At 52.8% G+C, this 12,982-nt stretch overlaps 2 non-coding genes across 2 annotated transcripts; one reads left to right on the forward strand and one right to left on the reverse strand.

Annotated features, from left to right (window-relative positions):
• The first annotated feature begins 12,366 nt into the window (after nt 1–12,366).
• Nucleotides 12,367–12,439, forward strand: TRNAV-CAC (transfer RNA valine (anticodon CAC)). Its single transcript has one exon. It is a non-coding gene; the product is annotated as a tRNA-Val (tRNA).
• Nucleotides 12,440–12,786: 347 nt separating this feature from the next.
• Nucleotides 12,787–12,858, reverse strand: TRNAG-UCC (transfer RNA glycine (anticodon UCC)). Its single transcript has one exon. It is a non-coding gene; the product is annotated as a tRNA-Gly (tRNA).
• Nucleotides 12,859–12,982: the final 124 nt, after the last annotated feature.

The following is a 12,982-nucleotide window of genomic DNA, read 5'->3' on the forward strand; positions in this document are numbered from 1 at the left end:
TGAGGCTTGAGAAATATGATTTTCAAAAGGATCCAAGTGATGAACACAAGCTGTACCTGTCCAGCCCAAACTGTCTCAAGCCTGATCTACTCATTCAAAAGATTCTTTTGAAATGTTGGGCTTGTTTTGAGTAGAGAGCTGGGAACTCTCTGTGTCCATGGCACATTCATTCTCCCTGTTTTTTCCACCTGGGGAGACTCCTCTGCCTCACTCATTTGCCTTCAAGATTTGTTTCAGTGGAAGAGGGGATCGGACAGATTTTTTTCATGGAGAAATTCTGGGGTGAACTTAGAATCCACAACAAGAAAGGTCACTGTTTGATTTAATTATTTTGAGTTGTTTTCCACCCCGTTCTCGGAGCAGCCCTCGCCGCTCAGTAATTAGCAGTGGAGTGGAGGGGGAGCGCGCTGGACTTTGGCCCCATCTGACCTGATCCATACAACATTTCTGATTAATGCACCTGGTCACATGGCAGCTGTCAGCGACTTGTTGCTGGGCATCCAGAGGTTTCCAAGGGAACCGCTCCCTCTCCTGCCGATGCTCCTCAACAAGTGAGGGAGAGCCGCGGTTCGGTCCCGACGCCGGCTGGACAGAGGACGGGAGCAAAGGTGTGCGGAGGAACACCTGAAACAGAAAGAACTCGCGTGGAGTTCGGTGATGCTGCTCGGGCAGAGCCCTGCGGGGCGTGCTCGGCTCCCCCAGCCCTGAGCACCTTTGGCTTGGCCCTGCTGGCTGTGAGCGCCTTTGGCTCAGCCCTGCCGGCCCTGAGTGCCTTTGGCTCGGCGCTGCCGGCCCTGAGCGCCTTTGGCTCAGCCCTGCTGGCTGTGAGCGCCTTTGGCTCGGCCCTGCCAGCCCTGAGCCCCCTTTGGCTCAGCCCTGCCAGCCCTGAGCGCCTTTGGCTTGGCCCTGCTGGCCCTGAGTGCCTTTGGCTCTGCCCTGCCGGCTCCCCCAGCCCTGAGTGCCTTTGGCTCGGCCCTGCCAGCCCCGAGCCGCCTTTGGCTCGGCCCTGCTGGCTGTGAGCGCCTTTGGCTCGGCCCTGCCAGCCCTGAGCCCCATTTGGCTCGACCCTGCTGGCCCTGAGTGCCTTTGGCTTGGCCCTGCTGGCCCTGAGTGCCTTTGGCTCTGCCCTGCCGGCCCTGAGCCCCCTTTGGCTCGGCTCCCCCAGCCCTGAGTGCCTTTGGCTTGGCCCTGCCAGCCCTGAGCGCCTTTGGCTCGGCCCTGCCGGCTCCCTGAGCTGTGAGCCCCCTTTGGCTCAGCCCTGCCGGCCCTGAGCGCCTTTGGCTCGGCCCTGCCGGCCCTGAGCCCCCTTTGACTCGGCCCTGCCGGCCGCCGCTCACCCATCCCAGCCCACGCACCCCGCACACGCCCGTCCGAGCAAACCACACCACACACTCACAACAGCTCCAGAGCAGAGATGCTCCATGGGAGTTCTGCAAGAGGAGCTCAAGGAGATGTTTCAGACCCCTTTCCTGAGGTGTGTTTCAAAAGTCTCTTATAATCACAGAGGCCTCGGTGGAAGCTTTCCAGCGCTGCACGCACGGATCCAGCCTACCTGCATCCTGTGCAGGCTGGCACAGAGCTCCCACGCAGACCAAGCTCCTCTCCCTCCCCCAAATCCCGTTCCCTGCACATGCAGCTCTGCCCACACGCAGGCGGGGCAGCCTCCACACACAGCAGCTCCTCGCACCTCCCTCCACAGTCCCTCCCTGTGGAGGTGCTACCTGCAGGCATCAGGCTCTGAGCACCTCAGCCCTGGAGTGATCCCTGCCTGTTTGCACACACAGCAGAGAGCCACACACAAGTTGGGAAAGACCTCTAATGTCACTGAGTCCAACTGTTAACTCAGTACTGCCAAACCTACCTACAGACCTTCCAGTGCAAAGGGAAACTGAGGCACAGGCAGTCTCTGTAACCTCTCTGCAGGCCAGAGAGTACTCAGAGCCACAGCTCTGAGCACAGCAGGAGGAGGCTGCAGGACAGAGGATCACAGAGTGGTTTGGGTTGGAAGGAACCTTTAAGATCACCCAGTTCCATCCCCTGCCACAGGCAGGGACACCTTCCACTAAACCATTTACATGAAGGGAAGGAAAAGATTCAGTCTGGTTCCTCTACTTTGTAACTTAGTAGTACATCACAACGTTTCATGCAGGAGGTGTATCCGACTGAGGAGAAACGTTATTTGGACTAAGACCAAAGGATTTGCAAGAGGAGTGTCCTCAGTTTGGTTTGGGTAATGTTAATTTTCATTCCAGTAGCTGGAGGCACGACCAAAACTGCCTGCGAGACAGCGTTAAGTGAAGGATGCACCAGGAAAGTACAACTCCAGGAGGGGCAGGGAAGGCTACAAATGAACAGCAGCTCGTTAGAGTCGAGGTCTGGACAGGCTCAGACGCTGCTGTGGGGCTGAGCTCCCCCTCCACGCTCAGATTACGCCTGCGAAAGGACAAGCAAGGGGTGTTTGTGTGGAATAACCCACTTTTAATGAGGCGTCTGCCAAAGGCACAATCGAGGAGCGGCGGAGTCGCTGACGCCTCGGGGGAGCGGGGATGTCTCTCCTGCCTTTATCTCGCTGCCGCATTGAACCCCGTGTGCCCGTGCTTGAACTGGTGACATTGAGACCATCACAGACATAATGAGGAGGAAGAGGTCGCTCCGAGGCGTGTGCCTGTCCTTGGTGGGGTTTGTGCTCACAGCTCCCGCAGGAGACGCTCGGCTGCTGCAGCACTTGAGAGGAGAATATTGTAAAAAACAAAGCCCATGCAAACAGAGTAAACAAGGAGCTTGAGAACTGGATATGTCAGGGACTAGGGTAGCTTGTAAAGAGAGGTTAAGGGAAAAAAATTAAATAAATAAAAACAAGCTGAAGAGCAAACAAGAGCACTGGAGGCAATATTTCCACAAGCATTAAAAGTAGAACCTGTGCTCCATTTTCAGAAGTGCTTTTAACACATAGAAGTCATAATCACATGCCCTTCCAATAAAATCTGGGATTCTACTTCCCTCAGGTATTTTAGATGCTGCTTCTCTCAACACAGGGAGTCAGTGCCCCAGTGAAATTACCAGGCCAGTTTAAAACAAACAAAAAGAATTGGTTTTTCACACAGCACGTAATTAAATCTTGGACTCGTTTGCCACAGGATATCTTGTAGCCTGAAAATATAAATAGGTTCAAAAGGTTTTAGACAAGATTACGGAGGTTTGGTCTATCAGTGATGATTAAACCTAATAGTTTGGATGCAACATCCAAGCAGACCCCACAGATTGCTGGAAGCTACAAAACTGCAGCTGGGAGAAGCCTTATTCTTTATACAGCCTTGTGACCTGTCCTGGGTATCTTCCTCTGGTCACACCCAGGCCCAGCACACTGGGACAAGGACGTGTCTCCTGTGGAGCAGTCGGACCATGTTTATAGTGCTCCCTGCACCCCACTCCAACTCAAACACCCAAGCCTTGTTTTGGATGAAAATGATGGAAAATAAACCCCTTGTGAGGCGCTGCAGCGTGTGCTCTGCTAGAGAGCAGTCTTATTCATTAAGGGAATGGTCTTGGATGCATTTGGGCCTGTTATCAGCGACACTCCAAAGGGAAATTGACTACTTAAACCTATTATATCACTGCTTTATTCACCGTGTGCTGCCATTTACCTCCTACATGACGCTGGGCTCTAATAGCACCAGTTCTGAGAAACCCTGCACATTAGCCACAAGCAGCTCATTAATCCACTGTTTTCATTCTTGCAAAAAAATGGGCTCCAACCACATGAGAGCTCAGATGCCGAGTGCTCAGCCAGAACCAAAACAGCTCTGTTGTGCCAGCAGTTCTGAGGTAGCCCCAAACAGAACAGCACTTCCAGCTGATGGAGCACAAAGGGGGATCCTTGGGCTTGGAGGAACAAGGGCTGTGCAACCAAGGAACAGGACAAAGCTGTCAGCCAGCAGCTGCTGTGGGGAGACTTGGAAAATCCAGTTCCTGGAGGCTCCAAGCCAGGTCTGTGTGGTGTTCACTGGGATGCAGCTCCATCCCAGGATATCGATTGTCCCAGGCAGAAGGAAAAAAATGAAAGGCATGTCTTGAACTCCAGCACAGGGAGTCCATGAGCAGGCTGGGGACTGGCAGAATTAATTCCGAGCAGGTACAATGAGCTCTTCCTCGAGAGCCCTTGAGGAAAATGAAAGGCCCCATGTGCCAGCCCCAGGCACAGCCCGGGGACTCCTTTGGCCGCTCCGCAAACACGAAGAGGTTGTGGCACAAAGCAGCTGCCACATCTGTTCCATCAGGGACAAGAGCCCTGTAAGGGCCTGGCCTTTCTCTCCCGAGCCTGCTCCTGCTCTGTGCTGAGGAGCCAAGCTGCTCCATCTCCTGGCTGCTGCATTCCCTGACCCAGCTCCTCTCCATCCAGGGCAGAGCTCCTGCAGGGCTGCGTGGGTGTCTCCAAACAGGATTATTGCTGCTGAAATCTCCAAGGCCAACAAATGACCCCTTAACTGGAAGATGGACAGGAGCTCACATGAAAACAACTGCTCGTCCATGTGGGAGTAATAGAACATCTGTGTTCACAAACGAGGCACAAACCAGGAACAAGGGGCAATACTTCTTCATGAATGAGAGTTCAGGAATCCGAGTTCTGTTCTTCTGGTCACTTTTTCCTGTCTTATTTATCCTGCCATCTCTGTCTCTGTCACATATCTCTCCCAAAACCATCAGGGTGCACAGAATGTAGAATATCCTGAGCTGGAAGGGACCCACATGGATCATCAAGTCCAATTCCTGAAAGTGTTGCTTTATTTGAGCTGGCTTAGTGAAAAATGTAAGCAGGGAAATCAGACTTAGAGGTGAGCAGTTGAGTTTATTTCTGCTCTTGGGAGAGGACATGAGTGAAACGGGAGGTAAGGGGTAGAGGGCTGCTGGTGGTGACAGAATTCCTGCCTGGCTGGGCTCAGTCCTGCTCAGGAGAACTGACAGCCCCACCATGCACACTGCCCAGGAAGACCGAGGTAGATAAAATCCCTCCTGCCAAAAGGAAATGTGATTCCAGGATCCTGCACCCTCCCTGCTCCAATGTGTCTGTGCAGAACAGCTCTCAATGAGCAGGGAGCTGAGAGGCACTTACAGAGGCATTTAGTCTCACACAAAACATTCTCCTGGGGCACGAGGGGGATGGAGCAAGGCCGGGCAGACTCCTCTCATCCAGCTCCACTGAAATCAATACATGATTAGGCAGCACCTCCAGCCCTTAATATTCCACCTCTGCCCAGTACCATGTTTGTGTTGAACAAGGAAGATCTAGGCTAGACATGGGGAAAAATTCTTTGCAGGGATGGGAATAATATATCCTGCAACAATCACTACCCAGCTACAGACCTCCGGAGCTCTGAGCAGGGTGGGTGCCAGGCCCCAGCTCCAGGCTGTCTCTGCCCCTTTCCAGCTGAAGCTGCCGTGCCAAGCGCCCCGACAAACAAGCTGCAAACCCCTCTCCCCACCTCCTGCCTCTCCCTGCCCTACCCGAGGCCCTGTTTTCTCTCGTGATGCTTCTAATGAAACTAAGTGGCTGCGAGCAGAAAGTTTCCACTTCCCGCCTCGGGGCTGATTAGCGCGGAGCTGCCACCGGCTGGACGGGAAGCCTCGGGGGAGCGATGCAGCCGTGCTGCTCCGTGCCCTCTGCTCAGCGAGCACCATTAGAGCACCGACTGCCCAGCCTGGCGACTGAGAGAGCAGGACCTCGCTGCTCTGCCTGCTGGGGCCGGGGTCTCTGGAAAACACGGGCTGGTGCGTGGATGGATGATATCCTCCAGTCCTTGGCACACAATTGCAGCAGCAGAACACAGAGAGGAAGAAGTGAAGTTCTTTTATCAGGCATGCTGCAACAATCTTGGCTGGTGCTGCTCAAGGAGAGCTGGTCTCACGTATTTACAGCAAGAGTGGTCAGATACTGGAATCATCTACCCAGTGAGGTGGTGGAGTCATCATCCCTCGAAGAGTTCAAAAAAAGACTGGATGTGGCACTTGCTGCCATGATCTAGTTGAATTGTTCGAACATGGGTTGGACTTGATGATCTTACAGGTCTCTTTCAGCCTTGAATTTCTGTGATTCTGTGATTTTTGTGTGTGCTTATTGCTGTCAGGAGACATTTCCCTGCGTCCCTGGTGGATGGAGACTCTGTGTGTCCTGAGGGGGGGAAAGGGGCAGGTGCCAGGTGCTGCTCCATCTCTCCATCGTGAACAGGGCTGGCCCATGCCACGTGCCCTCTCTTGCTCTTGGGCTACGCTCCCACACCACCTCAGAGTCCCCGGCAGTTCCTGGAAATCTGGGCTGAAACAGAAGGCTTGGGTTGCCCTGTGATCACCTTTGGGATGCGAGGGGAAAGTAAACAAGATTCTGCTCAGCACTGCAGAGACCAACTGCTCCAGCGTTGCCTGGCAGATGGGGCCCAAGAGGGAGACCATATGTTTGTGAGAGAAGCCCTAAACTTCTCCCTGAGAGATCCTGGGCTGAAGAGATCCAACAGAGTTCAGTGGGTGCAGAGGCACAGGGGAGCAACCGTGACCTGGAGGGTTCCTTCAGTCCTTGGTGGGCAACTTCCAGAGCTGAGCCAGGGCTTGGGCCTCGAGTCTGTGAGCTGTTGGATTCCTGAGCTTTGCTATTCCCTACATTCATTTTTTTTTTCTCTCTCTCTCCACATCTCCACCCTCTTTTCCTCTTGGCAGTCCTTCCCATGTCCGTGCAGTGCTGTGGAGCAGTCTGTGTTCCCTGCTGCAGAGCTGGGCAGGGGCTGTGTGCTTCACAGCTGGCACAGCTCTGCCCTCTGCCACCCTCCTCGTGCCACAGAGCCCACCTGGCTGTGCCAAGGCCACCTGCCCAACCCCTGGCTGCTGACACTTCACCTGGCTCCTGCAGCACATCCCAGTGGTGCCAGCAGGGGTTAAAAAGAGGCACACTGGGGAGGTTGGAGAAATGCTGTCAGACCTAAGGGCAGGGGCTGGCATCTCAGAGAGAAGGGGATGGCATCCAGGGAAAGCTGGAGAAGGAAAGAGCAATTTGCTGCTAGTCAGCATGTCTGGGGAGCTGGGCACAGATTGCACTAAAGCGATAATAACACCTGGAACAGCAGGGTGGTCGTTCCCAGCTGGCCCCGTGCTGGGCTCGGGCTCTCTCATTTCTTGCCCCCTGCAGCCAGGGAATCTGAGGCACTGGCGTGGCACAGGTCACCCAGGCAGGGAAGAGCAGAGCTGCCACAGCCTCCTGGCTCTCCTTCTGCCCCAGCTCCATCCTCCTTGGCTGGGGAGTAGGAAGGCACTGGAGCTCTTGGCTTAATTAGAAGTAACAGCTGAAGCACTTGAGAAACAAAAGCTCCTTTCTATCTCTGCCCCACTTTTACTTGGGAGCCAGGGGTGGGGAGCAAATTGCTTGGAAGCCAGAAAGCGCCCTGGATCTTGTCACCATGGCTGCACAGGCACAGCCTCCTGTTATCTCCAGAGGAACAAAACCCTCCTCCCACCCTCCCTTGTCTCAGCTGGAGCTGATAAAAGGAGAAGAAATAAACAAAACAAATATTAGTAGTAATAAGAATAGAAAAATACCCCAGCCCAAACCAGCAAATAAATATTCAGAGAATGAACCGATCTTCTGCAGAACATATTATTTTCTGCAGTGGATTTTGGGTTCTTGGAGAGGACTCCAATGAGTATTTCAGGTTATAGAGGCCATCTCAGGAATACTGGGATTTACACAGTCACAACTCAGGAGCATCCCAGACGATGCCATTTGCTGGAGGATAACAATCTCTACCTATATCCACATAATTGTGCCATTCTGATTTATTTTCATACATGGATGTCTGCAGTAATAACATGATCAGCTATAACTTTGATGTCTTTTTGTTTGGAACCCACAATGATCACACTCCTAAGCTGTCAGCAAGAGCTGGATTCCTGCCTCTTCTGCTTCTGGGTCACCCCCCGTGCAGGGACGGAGAGCGTTGTCCAAATGCTCCCTGAGCTCTGGCAGCCTTGGGGCTGTCACCAGTCCCTGGGGAGCCTGGTCAGTGCCCACCACCCTCTGGGGGAAGAACCTTTTCCTAATATTTCACCTTCCCCTGACAGACAACACATTTTTGTGCTGCCACAGTTAAACTGCTTTTGGTACCTGGGCACCTCCAGTCTCCGCTGCAGTGTGGGCTTTAGAATGTAAATCAGAATGCAAACCAAAGAGGGCTGTTGCTGTTTTTGTTGTGTTCTCACAACTAAACAGCTAAAAACACACCAAATAGTATAGCTGTAAAGCAGTGAAAGCTAGCAACCATATATTTGTATTTTGAGAGAAATTAGGGCTATTATGGTTGCTCCAGACGGGCTTCCTACAGGAACTGGGTAGATAATTTCACTGGGTGCTTCATGCACCAGAGCTCTGCCCATCTGCTGAAGGGAACATACCTTTTAACAACATGTCTCTCTTTGGCTGCGTGCCTTCAGGGCCACCTCCCTACAACAGGCACTATTTCAGTGCTTAATTACATTTACTGTTAAAAAGGACAACTTATTTTTAGTGCCTGTCTTTCCAGTATCAGCTGGTGGCCACGGAATATTCCGCTGCCTGTGTGTGCCCATGGGAAGCAGAGTGTTTCAATCAGCCTGGGAATTATGTAGGCCATTGGAGCTGATGGCCCAGGGTGGCTCTAAGCTGTCTTGTATTTAAAAAAAAAAAAAAATTATTCATGTGTGAACAAACAAATGAAGGGGAATAGGAACAACTGATACTATAGCTTAACCTAGTTTCCTCCTTTTGGCACTGGCTGGCACACTCAGTGCTTTGGCTCACCTACTTTTTTACTATCAGAAGTAGAAATTATAACACTTGCAATTTTGACATGCAAATTATGACTTTGTAATACAATGAACATTTTTATTAAGTATTGTTTTTTGTTTACAGCTTTTTCTTGCAACTGCAAAAGAATATCAAGCTGTCCTTCCAAAAAGACTGAATTAAATGGCTGATTATCTCTTTCCACTTTTCCACACCCACAATTTCCCCCACAAGTTTTTGTCCCAATGTAGCAAAGTGGGATCTGTAAAAGTCCAATCTGGGGTACAAAAGACCATTTATTTATTCCTGGGAGACTTGAAGGGGTAGACTCTTATTTTTAAGCTTACCTGCCCTTCCTTTGCATATGGATTTACCTGGATAAATTCATTTAGACCATGACAACAGCTCGCTGAAAAGATCAGGCTCTGGCTGATAGCTGTGAGCACGCTGCTCTTGTGTCCTCCCGTGGCCAGATAAACATGAACATCTGCATTGCCACTGTAAAAACAGCAATGAGGATATTAATGAAACTGGGGGGAAAACTGGGACGGGGCTCCAGTGCTCACATCCTCCTGGATAACTCTCCCCAGGACTTCTCTCTGAAGGCAGACACTCAGATGGCTTTGAGAACCTGAGCTGAGATCATTTTGAGGTAGCTGCTGGCATTTCCCCAAACACACCCATGATAAAGAAGCCAGTGTAGGATTTCACAGCACACCAGGTGCTCAGGCCAGGAATGGACTTTTGGGGAACTTACGAGGGGAAAGAAATCAGGCAATGCTGGGGATTGCAACTCAGGTCATGGAATCATGGAATACCCTGAGTTGGAAGGGTCCCCCAAGGATCATCCAACTCCAGGCCCTGCACAGGACACCCCAACAATGAGGAAGGTTCCCCTGAGCCTCCTTTTCACCAGGCTGAGCCCTCGCAGCTGCCTCAGCTGCTCCTGGTGCTCCAGACCCTTCCCCAGCTCTGCTCCCTTCCCTGGACACCCTCCAGCCCCTCAACATCCTTCTTGTCCTGAGAGATCCAAACCTCGTCACCCCTTTGTCTCGTAACCAGCGATGGCCGAAGCCCAATTTCCCAGTGTCACACGGCCGTGGTGTGGCAGAGCTTGTTGTGCCCAGGCAGCGTGTGACCCCTCTGTCCCCTGCTGACCACGGCACCCCTTTTATGGCTCAGCATCACGTGCTGGGTGAGTGTGTGCCCCTCCAGACACCCCCGGGGTCCCAGCACCCAGCAACTCCCAGCATCTGTGCCACTTGCTTGGCCTCTTTTCCTTTGTGCCGCTCCCCTCCGCCGTCGTGTGACAGCCATTGTGTGGTCCCTGCCGCACAAAAGCCAGCCTGACCTAATTTAAATCAGCGCTATTGAAGCCGTCCTTGTTTTATCTCCCGGCACAAGGGCTGCGCTCCCCGTTTCAGAGGCAGGAGGAATGAATGGCTAATTGGGGGGGTATTGTGCGCGGCAGCAGCGTCGTCTCCCGGCCCTGATTGTCGGCTCTCCTGCTCAGGGTGCTTCCAGCTCCCCTCTTGGAGCAGCCACGCAGGGTTTGGGAGTGGAGGGAGGAGAAGGGGAGAATGGGGCTGGGCAGCCAGCATGGTGTGTCAGGGAAACAATGCCGAGCATGGCTGCAGTGAGAGCTGGGGAGGGCTCCTCGCTCAGAAAGGGCAGATGCTGGTGATAATAGAAGAGAATATCCAGCCTTCTCCTCCAAATGAGCCCCCGGGTTCTTCTTTCCCTGCCACAGCCCTTCCTGGTGCTCTGGGGATCATCCACGGGGAGTGGGTGAGGCCCAGGGGTGCAGTGCCACGCGGGTGGGAAGTGCTGGCAGTGAGGAAGTGTGGTAGGTCACGGGCTGGAAGGGAGAATGCTGCAGGATCTTTGTCCTGTGGGCAAAGTTTGAGCCGTGCCTGACAATGGATCTTTGTCAGAAAAGCCAGACCATCCCCGGGAGCCATTCCAGCGAGCAGCAAGCAGCAGGAAGAGGGCCCCAAAGCCGGCGCTGCCCACACGAGGAGCATCCAGAGCCCACGGCTCCATGTGGTGCTGCCAGAACCAGGCACCACCACGGGATCTGGGTGGGTTTGGGGGTTCACACCAACAGCACGACATCTTCCATGGAATTCCTGCCCATGCCTCCCACAGGTACCTCCCAAGAGCTCCCTTGCTGGCGCTGTTTGTTCTGCGGCGCCTCTCTCCACCATGGCCAGGCTGAAAGAGGGCTGCAGAAGAAAACAAAACCCAAAGCGTTTCAATCTTCCCATGGATGGCCTGGGGTCACCCACAGATCCACCTCGCCCTGCTCGAGGGACAGAACCTTGCCCCCAGCTATCGATCAGCTCTGCCCCAGCACGCTCAGCCGATGCTCAGTGCAAAGGTTGTAACCAATCCTCTCCGCAGCTCTGCCAGCTGCAGGCAAAAAGGGTTTCAATCCAGGATGTTTAACAACAACACGAAGCAAACAACTCCTGAGACGCCGGGTTTGTCACGGACTTGGATGTAACATTATAATCCTTACCATAAATCAGATCAGAATAAAACACTGGCAAGCCCTGAAGTTAAAGGACAAGTGACAACCTCTTCTCTACCCCTTTTGGCCCCAAATCAAAAGATCAGCTACAAAATTGTAAAATTAAAAGTAGATTTTATTAAGAGCAAGTGTTATTAAAAGTGAGGTTCTTTTTGCTTTCATCTGAGTTTATGATTCATTTCTCCCTTCTAAGCTTTTCTCTGCAGCCAGCAGAGCATAAAATACACTTCAACAAAGAAAACAAAACAGGAAAACATAATTCTTATGTTACCACCTGATTCCAAGGGCTGAGGTTTTACCAAAAAGAGAAGGATTGCCATTAAATAAATTGTTAACATTGTAGTAGGGTAAGAGGAACAAACTTAGAACTATCTGTGATTGTCAGCTCTTGACTGAGGGTGGTGAGGCCCTGGAATGGAATTCTCAGAGCAGCTGCCCCGGGATCCCTGAAAGTGTGCAAGGCCAGGTTGGGTGGGATTTGGAGCATCCCGGACAGTGGAAGCTGTCCCTGCTCATGGCAGGGCGTGGAATGATGAGATTTAAAGTCCTTCCAATTCAAACCAATCTGGCATCTTGTCAATCTGTGATTGTCAACAGGTCTGCCCTTGGGGCCTTTCCTCTTCCAGCCCCTGTCCCCTGGGCCAGGCGGGTCCTGTCCCTCATGGGCGGCTCTCCAGGGAGCTCCACTCCCTGTCGCCACTATTCTACCGACATCTGGTGGCAGCTGCCTTAGGGAAAAGCGACATTTCTTCAGCAGCGCCCTGCGCCCCCTCAGCGGGAACCTCCCTGTGGGGCTGTGTCGTCTCTGAGGGGACCCCCGAAATACTGCCCGGGACACGCACCTCAGTCGTCTCCTGAGACCAGCCGGTCTCTGGGAGCTCCAGTCCGTCATTGATGATAATCACTGTGTGTCCCGCGCGGCGCTTCTCAGGGTTTGCCGGTTTATTTTGAGGTCGCCGTGAGGGAGGTCCGCGTCCCCTCAGTCGCCATGGTGGAGACATGGGACATCAGTGGGGACGGTTGCGCATAGCGGGTTTCCGTAGTGTAGCGGTTATCACGTTCGCCTCACACGCGAAAGGTCCCCGGTTCGATCCCGGGCGGAAACACCTGTTTTTCCTTCATCTCGGAGTGGTTTTTTTTTGGTGTCTGTTCATTTTCTTGTTGTTTTGTTTTTTGGGGGGGGAGCTTAAGTTTTTGGTTTGGCTTTTTCTTTTGTGGTTTTTTTTTTTTATTCTGAGTTATTTGTTTATTTCCCCGCCGTCTCCTCACCACTCAGGGTCTCCACCGGGAGTCGGGAGGAGAAGTAACCGGCAGCACGGGCCTCCCGGCGGAGCTCAAAGTGGGCAAAGCGCAGCCGGGCGGGCGCTCCGCGTGCCGGTGCATCTCAATTCGGTTCGGATCATTGAGAAATGGGGGGGAAAAAAAAATATAATGAGGAAGAACAAAACGAATTTGCGTTGGCCGGGAATCGAACCCGGGTCAACTGCTTGGAAGGCAGCTATGCTAACCACTATACCACCAACGCTTGCTGACAATGGTGGTTCCGGCTTCCCTCAGGAGCATCACCCAGCGGGACACAACCATTCTGCTGTGGCAGGGGGCAAAGCACAATGAAAGATGAGAATGGTTCCACAGCCGCCCCACGACGG

Source organism: Melospiza melodia, chromosome 7 (assembly GCF_035770615.1).
Source record: "Melospiza melodia melodia isolate bMelMel2 chromosome 7, bMelMel2.pri, whole genome shotgun sequence".
Taxonomy (NCBI): domain Eukaryota; kingdom Metazoa; phylum Chordata; class Aves; order Passeriformes; family Passerellidae; genus Melospiza; species Melospiza melodia.